This window comes from Anabrus simplex, chromosome 2, assembly GCF_040414725.1.
Source record: "Anabrus simplex isolate iqAnaSimp1 chromosome 2, ASM4041472v1, whole genome shotgun sequence".
Lineage (NCBI taxonomy): Eukaryota > Metazoa > Arthropoda > Insecta > Orthoptera > Tettigoniidae > Anabrus > Anabrus simplex.
Window position 1 is genome coordinate 715,248,467 of NC_090266.1, and position 13,132 is coordinate 715,261,598.

Below are 13,132 nucleotides of genomic sequence, written 5' to 3' on the forward strand. Positions count from 1 at the left end.
CGGACAAAAACTCCTGTAGAACATGTCATGTATTCAAACGTGCTTCATTTGCTAGCCTGGAGCTGCTCTATTCGGTTGGCGCTATGAATGAAACATGATCTAGCTGCTGACATACCGAAATCATATGATTGAACATCTTTAATATAACCTTAGGTAACAGGTAAAGGAAAAGCAGATATACGACGGGTTTCCTTTCCTATCCGACTTCCCTTTTTCAAACCTGGTTCTTTTTGATCCGGACGATGTTAGGTTAGGTTTAAGCAGGCTGGGGAGCCATTAATTTCACGGCTTTCGTGGCCGTTCCCTCCTTTGTGTTCATTTTTTGAAGGATCGAACCATTTCCTTTATCCCTTCCGATTAGTGTTAAAAAGGTGTGATGGCACAGTTGTAGTAGTTGTACTTCTTAAAATAATACTTCCACTACCATCATTACTTTCAAACATTCAGAGTAATGTAAGGCTTTTCTTTCTTTTTGTTTATTAATGTTTCTCATTCTTGTTCTGCCAGTCTGACTCGTTGGCTGAATGGTCAGCGTACTGGCCTTCGGTTCATAGGGTACCGGGTTCGATTTCTGGCCGGATCGGGGATTTTAATCGCTTTTGATTAATTATTCTGGCTCGGGGACTGGTTGTTTGTGTCCGTCCCAACACTCTACTCTTCATATTCACACAGCACACTACGCTACCAACCACCACAGAAACACGCAATAGTGATTAAATCCCTCCATGTAGGGTTGCGTCAGGAAGGGCATCCGGCCGTAAAACAGGGCCAAATCCACATGTGCTACGCAGTTCGCACCCGTGACCCCACAGGTGTGGGAAAAGCGGTAGGAAAAGAAAAAGAAGAAGAAGAAGAAGATTCTTGCTCTGCCACTTTTACCACAATCGGGAGTGGATGCGGTTGTGATCAGTGTAATGCATGTTGATTTGGCCCTGTTTTAAGGTATGGTTTTCTTTTCTTTCTAGTGTTCGCAATAACTCTGGTGAGTTTTCGGCGACGATGGAATAGGAAATCGCCAGGACTGAGACGAAAGCGGCCATGACCGTAATTAACCTCTTAACATACCAATTATTTACAAAATTGTGATCTTTTTTACCTAATTTTTTATTGTTAAAATGGGCTATTTATTGAAAACTAATGACAATGTTAACAATGAAAATACATTTTTCGAACTTAACAATGAAATATAAGGCACCGAAAAGTTCTTGTTTTAAAATCCCGAGTATACTCGTGATATTTTTATACGGGTTCTAAAATAAATAACACAGCACTAAACAGATGGCAAAAAATACAACATGACACTCAATACTGTTCATATGTTTGTGGCTGTGTGAAATGCCCTAAAACAAGGATCAACACACAACGCTACATCGGGAGGGAAGGCCGCGAAAACGAACTGCCTGAGTCACCGACATCCACTACGGTTGAGTCAGATACGTCTGTTGGCAAAAATAGGACCCTGAAGTAATAATTTCATAAACATTTGGCGGAAATAATGAGCGACATTCCCGAGTATACTCGGGATTTTATTTTATATAAATATATAAAACCCCGAGTATACTCGGGCTTTCATGTTAAGAGGTTAAAGTACAACGTGTGAAAATGGAAAATCTCGGAAAGCCATCTTCAGGGGTGTCGATGGTGGGGTTCGAACCTCTCATCTTCCGAACGCAAGCAAACAGTTACGGTCCGTGCACCGCGCAGCTAGCTCGTGTGGTTATTTTGTTGCAATTGGCTTTTACGTCGCACCGACACAGATAGGCGACGATGGGACAGGAAAGGCCTAGGAGTGGGAAGGAAGTGGCCGTGGCCTTAATTAAGGTACAGCCCCAGCATTTGCCTGGTGTGAAAATGGGAAACCATGGAAATCATCTTCAGGGCTGCCGACAGTGGGAATCGAACCCACTATCTCCCAGATGCAAGCTCCGAGCTGCGCGCCCCTAACCGCACGGACAACTCGCCCGGTTCGTGTGGTTTAAAGTTACGTCTGTGTAATAATGCTATCACTTAGAAGGCGTCGCATATCCATTTTTCCTTTACCTGTTGACGTACCGACAAATCGAAAGGTTGTAAATTGTACAATTTAATTTATCATAGCGTATTGATGAGTACAGTATAGTGAATACCTAGGTGTCAGAAGAAGGTGGAGGAATTCTGTACGTCAACAGCTAACTCAAATCTCGGAATGATTCAGTATCACAATCCTGTTTCGGGAAGTTACTTTACGCGCTCAGCTTCGACTGTGGGTGATCACTGATGATAACTAATGAATGAGGAAGAGCACACCATGAGCCTCTCACTGTTTACAATTCCAGGATTCACTGCTTTAGAGAAATAACTAATTGTGAAACTAGAAGAATCTGTTGTTACTATGTGTCGATTCGCTTATTTCTTCTCGTCATTCGGGGAAAGTGCTTGAATGATACAGGAAGCTCAATACAGCAAGTGTTACATCCGATACATTCTGTCCCTCAACGGTGATAGTTATATACAGTACGGCGACCTCATACGTTAAGGAAAAGTCAATAGCAGTTAAGTAAATGGAAGTTACCATCATTTTTACACTTTGTAGGGACGACAGCTGCGAAACTACTGGCTGAGTCCGATGCTTACATTCCACTCTCCCATGCTCTGTTTGAGATGATTCCGATACTGTATTTGTATGAGGAAGAAACATTATGCACTCTTACGACAGCAAGAACAGAATTTTAGTAACATGTACAGTATATGAATATATCAATATTTTAGGGCTTTAATACAGTACCTCTGTATTATTTATAATGGTCGGGCTGAGTAAGGGTTGCCATAAGGTTCAGGATGAAATTCAGGACACCAACATCGATAAGTTCCAAACATAGGCGCCGACTCCACTGGAGCACTTGCCCCTATGCATATAGTGGTACGGGGACGCAATCGTGTTTTTGCTCCCGTAAAAATATTTTATATATTCAGCCTTGCTCCCGTGCTCAAAACCAAAATTTGGCGCCTGTGGTTGCAAGTAGTGTATTTGGGTCATTCCATGTGAACTCTCCCATCCATTACCAAACGACACACTTGTTATAGGACGTTAATATTAAAAATCAAATAGAGAAATAATAAGAAATCATGGCTGAAGTAAAATACTTTTTTACAGACCACTCCAAAATTATATAATACAGGTAAACCCCGTTATACGCGGATTCGTTACCCGCGTTTTCGCATTTACGCGATTTTGGTTTTAGTCTAGTGCTGCCATCTTTTAAGAATACTGTACGTGGAATCTGTAATGCCTTAAGGCGGGTACAGACATGCGGTCCTAACTCTAACCTACACTATATTGCGCGCCAAGGTTAAACGAGGCGAGCATGTCTCTACGCGGATCTTCTGTTGTGTTTGTCGAGACTTGGATCGTCAGTTCCGATCAGTAGAGCTGTGAAGTTGCACTTGACAGGCGTATTTAAAACGCCGGATAACAGGAAAGAAAGTGTGCCTGTCGAAGTCATATTCGTTAGAAACAAAGTTAGGAGTTTTGGATCGCTATGAGAAAGGTGAGCGTATTGTTGATATTCAGCGTGCTTTGGGACTTAGTGAATCCACTGTGAGAACTATTCGTGACAATGCCGAATCAATTCGAAAAAAACTGCTCAATCTTTTGCTAACTTAAGTGTGACTGGAATGGCCAAATCTCACTCGGAAGCGATGCAAAGAATGGATCGGATTGAGCATCACAACCAACCACACATGCCTTTCTCCGGAGCTGCTATTCAAGCTAAAGTCAGGAGCTTGTATGCAGAGTTTATTTTATTATTGTGTGTTTAACTGTTACATTTTTAAGTGTATAAAGTTTGCATTAAAATGCGTTTAAGAAACATGTTAATTAGTTTTCTTTTTTGTTTTTGTAGAAATACTAATAATATTTGCTATTTTAAACTTAACATGTGAGTAAATGGAAACCTAACCCTATATTTTACATATAAAATGACTCTCGATTTACGCGAATTCGGTATGCGCGGAAATTCCGCGGAACGTAACTATCGCGTATAACGAAGTTTACCTGTATTCAGTATTATTTGCATCGATTTTAAGTAACAGATGGGGCATTCCCTCTCAAAAGCATTTGAGAAAATGTTTAAATAATTTGCTCTGATTTTAAAAATTGAGGACATCTAGGGATTTTTTAAAAATTGAGTCAGGACATCGGGACACATGCTCATATTCAGGACAATCCCGCCTTTTCAGGACGTATGGCAACCCTAGGCTGAGTGGCTCATACGGTTGAGGCGCTGGCCTTCGGATCCCAATTTGGCAGGTTCGATCCTGGCTCAGTCCGATGGTATTAAAAGGTGCTCAAATACGTCAGTCTGGTTTCGGTAGATTTACTGGCACGTAAAAGAACTCCTGTGGGGTAAAATGCCGGCACCCCGGCGTCTCCTAAAACCGTAAAAATAGTTTTTTTGCTATTTGCTTTACGTCGCACCGACACAGTTATGTCTTATGGTGACGATGGGATAAGAATGGCCTAGGAATGGGAAGGAAGCGGCCGTGGCCTTAATTAAGGTACAGACCCAGCATCTGCTTGGTGTGAAAGTGGGAAACCACGGAAAACCATCTACAGGGCTGCCGACAGTGGGGTTCAAACCGTAAAAATATTTAGTGTGACGTAAAAAACCAATGACATTATTTATTAATAATGGAAGCTGAAATATGATATACTGTAGTATGAAATCTTGGTGATTCTATAATAATAATGTTACTGGTTTTGCGTCCAACTAACTGTTTTTACGGTTTTCTATTTATATACAGGGTTATTCATCCAAGTTGTCCACCTCAAAAAAACTCGAGAACCGTCAGAGATATTGACATTCTGTTTTCACTTTCAGTAATGGTACTAAGGAGCTCACAATCAGAATTATAGTACGTACCTTTCCATGCTGTCAATATCTTCTAAGATAATGGTACTAATTTGTTTTTAAAAAGAACTGAACCGTTTTCTACACCTAGCCTTAAACTTACAAACATTTAAGTTCAGCACCGTGGTTTATTTTTTAAATTGCACATGTACTGCACTTCTCTCGAGAAAATGTAATTTATTCAGACGTGCTTCATTTGCCAGGCTGCCGTATCCGATTCGCGCTGCGTATGAGATTGGTATCAAATATGGTGACGTAATTTACCATACTCAAGTAAGGTGGCTAAGTCGTGGTCAAACGTTAGCTAGAATTTTTTGCTCTGTGAGAGGAAATCTATTTCTCGAGAAGAAAAATCAAGCGTGTGAATTGTAACGTGACTCTGACTTCTTGTCCTGCCCAGCATTTCTAGTTGAATGACCAAACCTTTGAATGACTTGAACCTGGTATTACAATGCTAGACAACTTATCAGTAACGCGTACAACGCAGTTAAATCATTTCAGTTGAAACAGTTCAAAATACAATTTTATTTTGGCAGAATTACACATTTTCCTATATACAATGCCCTTAAAAACCAATATCCAGAAATATCTTTCGTAATTGTTTCTTCTTCAAAAGTTCTTCAGGACACTGAAGATCAGATTACTAATGGGTATGTCGATTTCGTAAAATTGGTTTCAGAAATGTATTTTTTCCTGTCTTTTTTTACTTTTGATGTTAATAGAGTACCAGAACTGCTAGAGATTAGATCTAGAAGGTTTTCCGTGGTTTTCCATTTTCACACCAGGAAAAATGGTAGGGGTGTACCTTAAACCTAGAACACCATACTTACAAAAATGATGCATGGATACCACAGTGGGGTCTGTCGGACCCTGTTTCTATGTGTTCATTATAATCACATGTTTTGTTTGTTATCGTTTATTTTTGTATATATCTGATATAGGGTTGGTGTAAGCAAGAAAATATCATTTTTGACTCATTACACTTATCTCCATTCATTAATGGATTAATTTCCTTTGTGAATGGTGAGTTAGTTTGAAAGTGGCAAGTTTTATGGAAGTGAACATTTTCCTTATTACTTTGGTGAAACGTTATCGAGTTTTGCATAATAGTTTGAGTTAATAATAATAATAAAACAATAAATTTGGGTTGATATCTAAGACAGATTCCTTAGCGAGTGTGTCCAGTTAGCTTCACAACAGGAGTTCCTGCTCTGAAACGGGAACTACGTTGTAAGCAGCACAGGAATATACTGTCTGTAGCATAAAGACAACATGCATATGTTCCTGACATCAGGACATTCATTCGATAGCCGATGACACAAGAGGAAGTTACTGCCACATTGAAATAAACCAACGTTTATCACAACGCTGGGGTTCCTGTGACCCTGACCTGCACGTATTACCAGCTGCAACTGATAGATTAGAATCACTCATTGCAGATCCCAGTTAGTAAACAACTTTTTACATATACAGTATGCCCCGGAAGTAGAAGTAGAAAAGATATGCAAAGATATATTTTACTCCGGGTCTCTAAGACCCCAATGACGTGTTCCGAGGTTAATTAGGGCCACGGCCGCTTCCTTCCCACTCCTAGCCCTTTCCTTTCCCACTGTCGCCATAAAACCTATCTGTGTCGATGCGACGTAATGCAAACTGAAAAAAAGTAAATCAGAATAACTCACAATTTTAATTTAATTTTGTGAATAGAAAAATAGGATATGCCAAACAAGACATAGAGAAACATACTTACTGAAAAACTATAAACTAGCGAGTACTTAAAGACTGCGATGATTCAGAGGTAAGTGGTTCACAGTCACAAGTTAATGTGCACAGTCGGAACATGAAAAATGAGCCTGGTGCAGTCATATGAATTGTTTGAATATTTCACAATTTAAAATTGTTAATCTCGGTGTGGTCTTTCATGTTAGGTGTTAGGTTAATAATCTTGTTCACTAAAATGATTTATGTTTAATCTCAAATATAAGGATGTTCGTGGATAATATGGTGTCTGGGGCCGATGACCTTCGATGTTAGGCCCCTTAAAACAACAAGCATCATCATCAATATGGTGTCTTGCCTAGGGAATACAGGGTGGCTGGTCCTTCACTTCGAAGTGGGTCGTATATTATGCTCAGCATACAAACTGTCCAAGCAGTTATTAGCCTTATCAGTAGGGCCCGGATATTTTAAAAATGCATATGCGCATATGCAAATGCATATTTTGAACGTTAGTGCATATTTTGAAGGTTGATGCATATACAGGTATATTTTTCTCTTATGTGTGATCGATTATCTATTATTTCTGAAGGAAATTAAAAATCTAATGAATACAAGTAGGTAGACGGATAATGCACCATTTCACAACAGCTATTTTCTCCTTTCCGGCAATTCTTTCTCCTTACAAGGTTTGCTTAAACAAGTATGATCATCTGTTAACTTGCTGGTCGTCTGTTGCAGTGTTTTACCAGATTAAACTGTAAAAATACCTAATGATGAGGGCTCTATGTCTTTTTTTTAAATTAAACAGTGGATATCAGGCAATAGTGACTATACAACTGAGGGTAATGTACTATACTGTCAATTGTGCAATAAGAGTGTAAAATGTGACAAGAAAATTTCAAATTGAACAGCATTCGGAAAGAACTTCACATCTGAGATCAAAACAGCAAAGTAAGAATACACAATGGCAACTTTTAACCGACGTGAAAACACGGTGTGAAGTTAGTACATGTTCAGCTGATGTTTTTGAAGTGTTTGTATGCAGCAACATTCCACAGCATAAATTGAATAATCCACATCTACGCTCGTTTCTTGAAAAGTATTGTGCTGATCAAAGGATACTAGATGAATCAACACTTAAAACTTTCACGGTACGCTTCTATCGTCTTTCGATACGATCTGACATAGGAGGGAACTGCGTCTGGATAACGGTAGATGAAACAACCGATTCGTGTAGCCTAGTGAATCGGAGAGTGATTGTTACAAAGTGTGCCTTTTAGTCACAGATACAGCTTCGTATATGTTGAAAGCTGGTCAGTCTCTTCGAGTAATTTTTCCAAATCTCATCCATGTCACATGTTTGGCCCATGGATTGCATCGTATTGCAGGGGATACGTACCCTCAACAAAGTAATTTCAAGTGGGAAAAAACTGTTCCTAAAACCACCAGATGGTGTACAGTTGTACAAAACTCATCTGTTCAGGTTTGTCTTCCACTGGAACCTGTTCTCGCAAGATGGGGAACTTTGTTATCCGCAGTATCGTTCTACCAGGTGAACTTTAATCAAGTGAAAGATGTAGTTAAAGGTATTGATGATAGTCATACTCCGTGTGTTCGTGAAGCAAAGTGCGCATTTGAATCTGAAACTGTATATAAAGATATCAGTTTCATCCATGTGCATTATTCATCACTTTTGAAGGTGATTAAGGGCCTAGAAAGTCGTGGTCCATCCCTACACAAATCCCTTCAGTTAATTCAAAACACCATTAGTTCTTTTAATGGTGTCCCTGGTGAAACTAGAGAAAAAGTAAAAAGGAAACTCAGTGCGGTTTTGGACTCAAACCTAGGACTGAAGGAGATTCAATCCATAAGCAACTGCATAAGTGGAATCAGGCAGTCTTTGCCATAAGAAGGTTCCGAGCAGGCAGTGCCAGTGTAAAAGTATTGCCCAATTACGTCCGTCGATGTAGAACGATCATTTTCAGCGTATAAATTAATTCTGTCCGACAACACAAAATCATTGACCCCTGAAAACATTGAGAAACTTTTGATAACCTACTGCCATGCATCATTATGCAAGGATTTAAACATGTTTGTCAGTTTAACACAGAGTTAAAATTAAATAATACGTCTGGTAGTACATTTTGTTTCATTTTTAGTGCATATTTTCGTGCATATTTTCAACATTTTTAGTGCATATGTGCATGCATATTTTTGGAGTTTTTAGTGCATATGTATCCGAGCCCTACTTATCAGTCATACAGAAAACTATCCCGTTCCAAGACATTCGCAGCCAAAGACGTACGTTCAGCCACTACGTACGAAAACTCGCAATTACACCAATACTGGCGCCATGTCTGACAGAACCGCTCTGCTACGATCTCACCTTAGAGTGAACGAAATTCCACGCACGAGTTCCCAGAGGCACTAGATGATGAAACAGGAAGCTAGACCAGAAGACAGGTTTTTTTTTTTTTTTTTTGCTAGTTGCTTTACGTCGCACCGACACAGATAGGTCTTATGGCGACGTTGGGACAGGAAAGGGCTAGGAGTGAGAAGGAAGCGGCCGTGGCCTTAATTGAGGTACAGCCCCAGCATTCTCCTGGTGTGAAAATGGGAAACCACGGAAAACCATCTTCAGGCCTGCCGCTAGTGGGGCTCGAACCTACTATCTGCCGAATACTGGATACTGGCCGCACTTAAGCGACTGCAGCTATCGAGCTCGTTAAGACAGGTTTCAATCCCCATTCCTGTGAACACAGTCAACGAATGCACGAACTTTGGATCTGAGAGATTTGGCGCCAGCACTGGAAGGTTAATAGTTAAAAAAAAAAATTTAGTCCGGCTCTTTTGTTGTTAATGATGTCCGACTCGTTGGCTGAATGGTCAGCGTACTAGCCTTCGGTTCAAAGGGATCCGGGTTCGATTCCCGGCCGCGTCGGGGATTTTAATCGCTTCTGATTAATTCTTCTGGCTCGGGCACTGGGTGTTTGTGTCCGTCCCAACACTCTCCTCTTCATATTCACACAGCACACTACACTACCATCCACCACAGAATCACGCAATAGTGATTACATCCCTCCATATAGGGTTGGCGGCAGGAAGGGCATCCGGCCGTAAAACAGGGCTAAATCCACATGTGTGACGCAGTCCGCACCTGCGATCCCCCACGTGTGGAAAAAGCGGTAGGAAAAGAAGAAGATTCCTTTGCTGTTAATGGTATTATTTTTACGTCCCATAACTAATTTTACGGTTTTCACGGACGCCGAGATGCCTGAATTTTGTCCCGCAGGAGTTCTTTACCGTGCCAGTAAATGTACCGAGACAAGGCCAACGTATTTGAGCATCTTCAAATACCACCGGACTGAGCCGGACGAACCTGCCAAGTTGGGATCAGAAGACCAGCGCTCTACTTTCCGAGCTACTCAACTCGGCACTCTAACCGCACGGCCAACTCTTCGTATCATAAAGAAGAGACACTTGCGAATACTGAAAATGTCAACGGAGTCGTGTACATCGAGTTAAACGAACCTGAACAGAACATTCGTGGGGTAGCGGCGCGGAAAGAAAAATAGTAACAATTTACCACTGTGATTATAAAATGAACTAGATTCATTCAAGTACCAGAAAGGAGGTTATAGTCAGTTTCTTGAGGTAGTGTGGAAGAAGTAATACAACTAACATGAGACTTTCTTGAGAGCGACGCCGTAGTGCAGTGTCCAGTTAGGACCATTTATTTTCATTTGGCTTTAGCCCTATTAACCAAACTGCCAGCAAATTAATATTATTTTTTTCTAGTGGCTTTACATCGCACCGACAGATAGATCTTATGGCGACGATGGGACAGGAAAGGTCTAGGAGTGGGAAGGAAGCGGCCGTGGCCTTAATTAAGATACAACCCCAGCATTTGCTTGGTGTGAAAATGGGAAACCACGGCAAACCATCTTCAGGGCTGCCGACAGTGGGGTCCGAAACCACTATCTCCCGGATGCGAGCTCACAGCTGCGCGCCCCTAACCGCAAGGCCAACTCGCCCGGTTTTATCAATCCCATAACCGATAAATGACAAAAGGGGAGACACTGAAGTCCTCGGCAACACGACGAAAATTCCACCTTTCCTGGATCAAAGCGTCTGCTCTTGCGACTTGCACGTTGTTAAGATGTCTTACTTTACGTGTTCGAATTTATATGAACTCCCCAAATGGCTACTTCCGTCTGTTTACCTCGCTACAACACACCCACATACGGGTATTCACGTTGTTATGAGGGGTCTCCTGGCACTGCACTGCAGGGCTAAGACTACGAATAAAGACGGTATGACTGGGATGTTTCCTGATTTGAATACACAAAGTCTCAGTCTCTGCAATAAGGCTACTAGCATCAATTGTGTCTTTAGTTCTGTAACATACCACACATTCATACAACGTGTTCCGCTAATTCTTTTGAAATCTCTGGTAAGACCGCAGTTAGAGTACGGTTCCAGTGTATGGGGCTCTCACCAGGACTACTTGATACGAGAAATGAGGAAAAAAATTCAAAGGAAAGCAGCGCAACTTGTTGTGGGTAATTTCTGACAAAGGAGTAGTGTTAGGAAAATGTTGCAAACAGTGGGCTGGGAAGACTTGGGAGTAAGGAGACGAGATGCTCGACTATGTGGTATGTTTCGAGCTGTCAGTGGAGTGTTGGCATGGAATGTCATACGCTTGAGAGGAGGTCTTAAAAGTAGGAAGGATCATGATATGAAGGTAAAGTTATAAATCAAGAGGACAAATTGGGGTAAATATTCATTTATAGGATAAGGAGTAAGGGACTGGAATAAATTATCAAGGGAAATGTTCGATAAATTTCCAAGTTCTTTGAAAATGTTTAAGAAACTGATAGGGAATCTGTCCCCTGGACGACAGCCCTATATGAAGATCATTGATATATAATTTCGTGTGGCTATTTCTAGCCGAGTCCAGCGCTTGAAAGGCAGACCCTGCGATGAGGGTGGGCGGCATCTGCCATTTGTAGGTAACTGCGTGCTATTGTGGTGGAGGATAGTGTTATGTGTAGAGGCGCGCGGCTGTGAGCTTGCATCCGGGAGATAGTAGGTTCGAATCCCACTATCGGCAGCCCTGAAAATGGTTTCCCGTGGTTTCCCATTTTCACACCAGGCAAATGCTGGGGCTGTACCTTAATTAAGGCCACGGCCGCTTCCTTCCAACTCCTAGGCCTTTCCTATCCCCACCGTCGCCATAAGACCTATCTGTGTCGGTGCGACGTAAAGTCCCTAGCAAAAAATAAGTGTTATGTATGGTGTGTGAGTTGTAGGGATCTTGGGGACAGCACAAACACCCAGCCCCCGGGCCACTGGAATTAACCAATGAAGGTTAAAATCCCCGACCCGGCCAACAAGTCGACAGATCATTGATGATTGACTGAGTGTAAATCATGGTCCACCGACTGTATGCTTTACACATTCTCCTTGTTAATAATTCGACACCGAAATCCATCACTTCTAATCACTCAGACCAATCTTCAGAACCAAGTGCTGTAATAAGCGTGTCATAGGAGTACAGAAAATCAACGGTTCATTTTTATTATTAGCAACACTGACTTCTCCTCCAACTTTCCACCCATACGTGCTAGAGGAATACAGAATCAAATTTCATCTTCTGGGTCTACTATTCTAATAACATAGACTATTAAGAGCTTTGGCCTGCCAAGAAGACTGCTACCCAGTCAGATGGCCTGCAGTTATTGCAGTAACAGGTGGTCATCGTAATGAATTCCTCAGCCATATTTCTTGGCATACTCAGACGCATATTTATAACTAGCGATTACCCGCGGCTTCGCTCGCGTGGATTTCGTAATTTGATCAGAGTAATCGTTCCTCGGCATTGTACTAAGAGACTATCTGAAAATTCCTAAAGTATAAAAACTCTCCCAAAAATTGAGTTTCATTTACCCCAGAAATTCTTTGTAAACCATGCTTGTGGTAGTACCTTCTGGGGCTAAGACGACCATGCAACATAGAACTGTACATGCGAGAAACAGTCTTCTCTCAAGTCAAAAAATAAATACATGTTTCTATATTTTTAAAGGAGATTCCAAATACCCATTCCCACTTCCGTAACATATTCAGTTTTTGAGATATGCATAAGTATCTCCATAAAAAGAATTTAACCCCTTGATCAGTCCTTCCCCTACCCCCAATCTAAGTGTATTTTCCGAAAAAATACATGTTTCCTTATTTTTAAAGGAGATTCAAATTATCAATTTTCCCGACTGTGACATTTTCAGTCTTTAAGATATGAGTATCCTCATAAAAAATAATTCAACTATTTTTCACTACCTTTCACCCACTGTTAAGTGCCCTCTTCGAAAACAAAAAGGTACAGGTTCCTGCATTTTTAAAGGACTTTCCAAATACCAAGTTTCTTCTCTCTAGCATGTTAAATTTTTTACATGGCTTTTAGTGCCTGGAGATCCCAGGAAGGGTTCAGCTCGCAAGGTGCAGGTCTTTTGATTTGGCACCCGTAG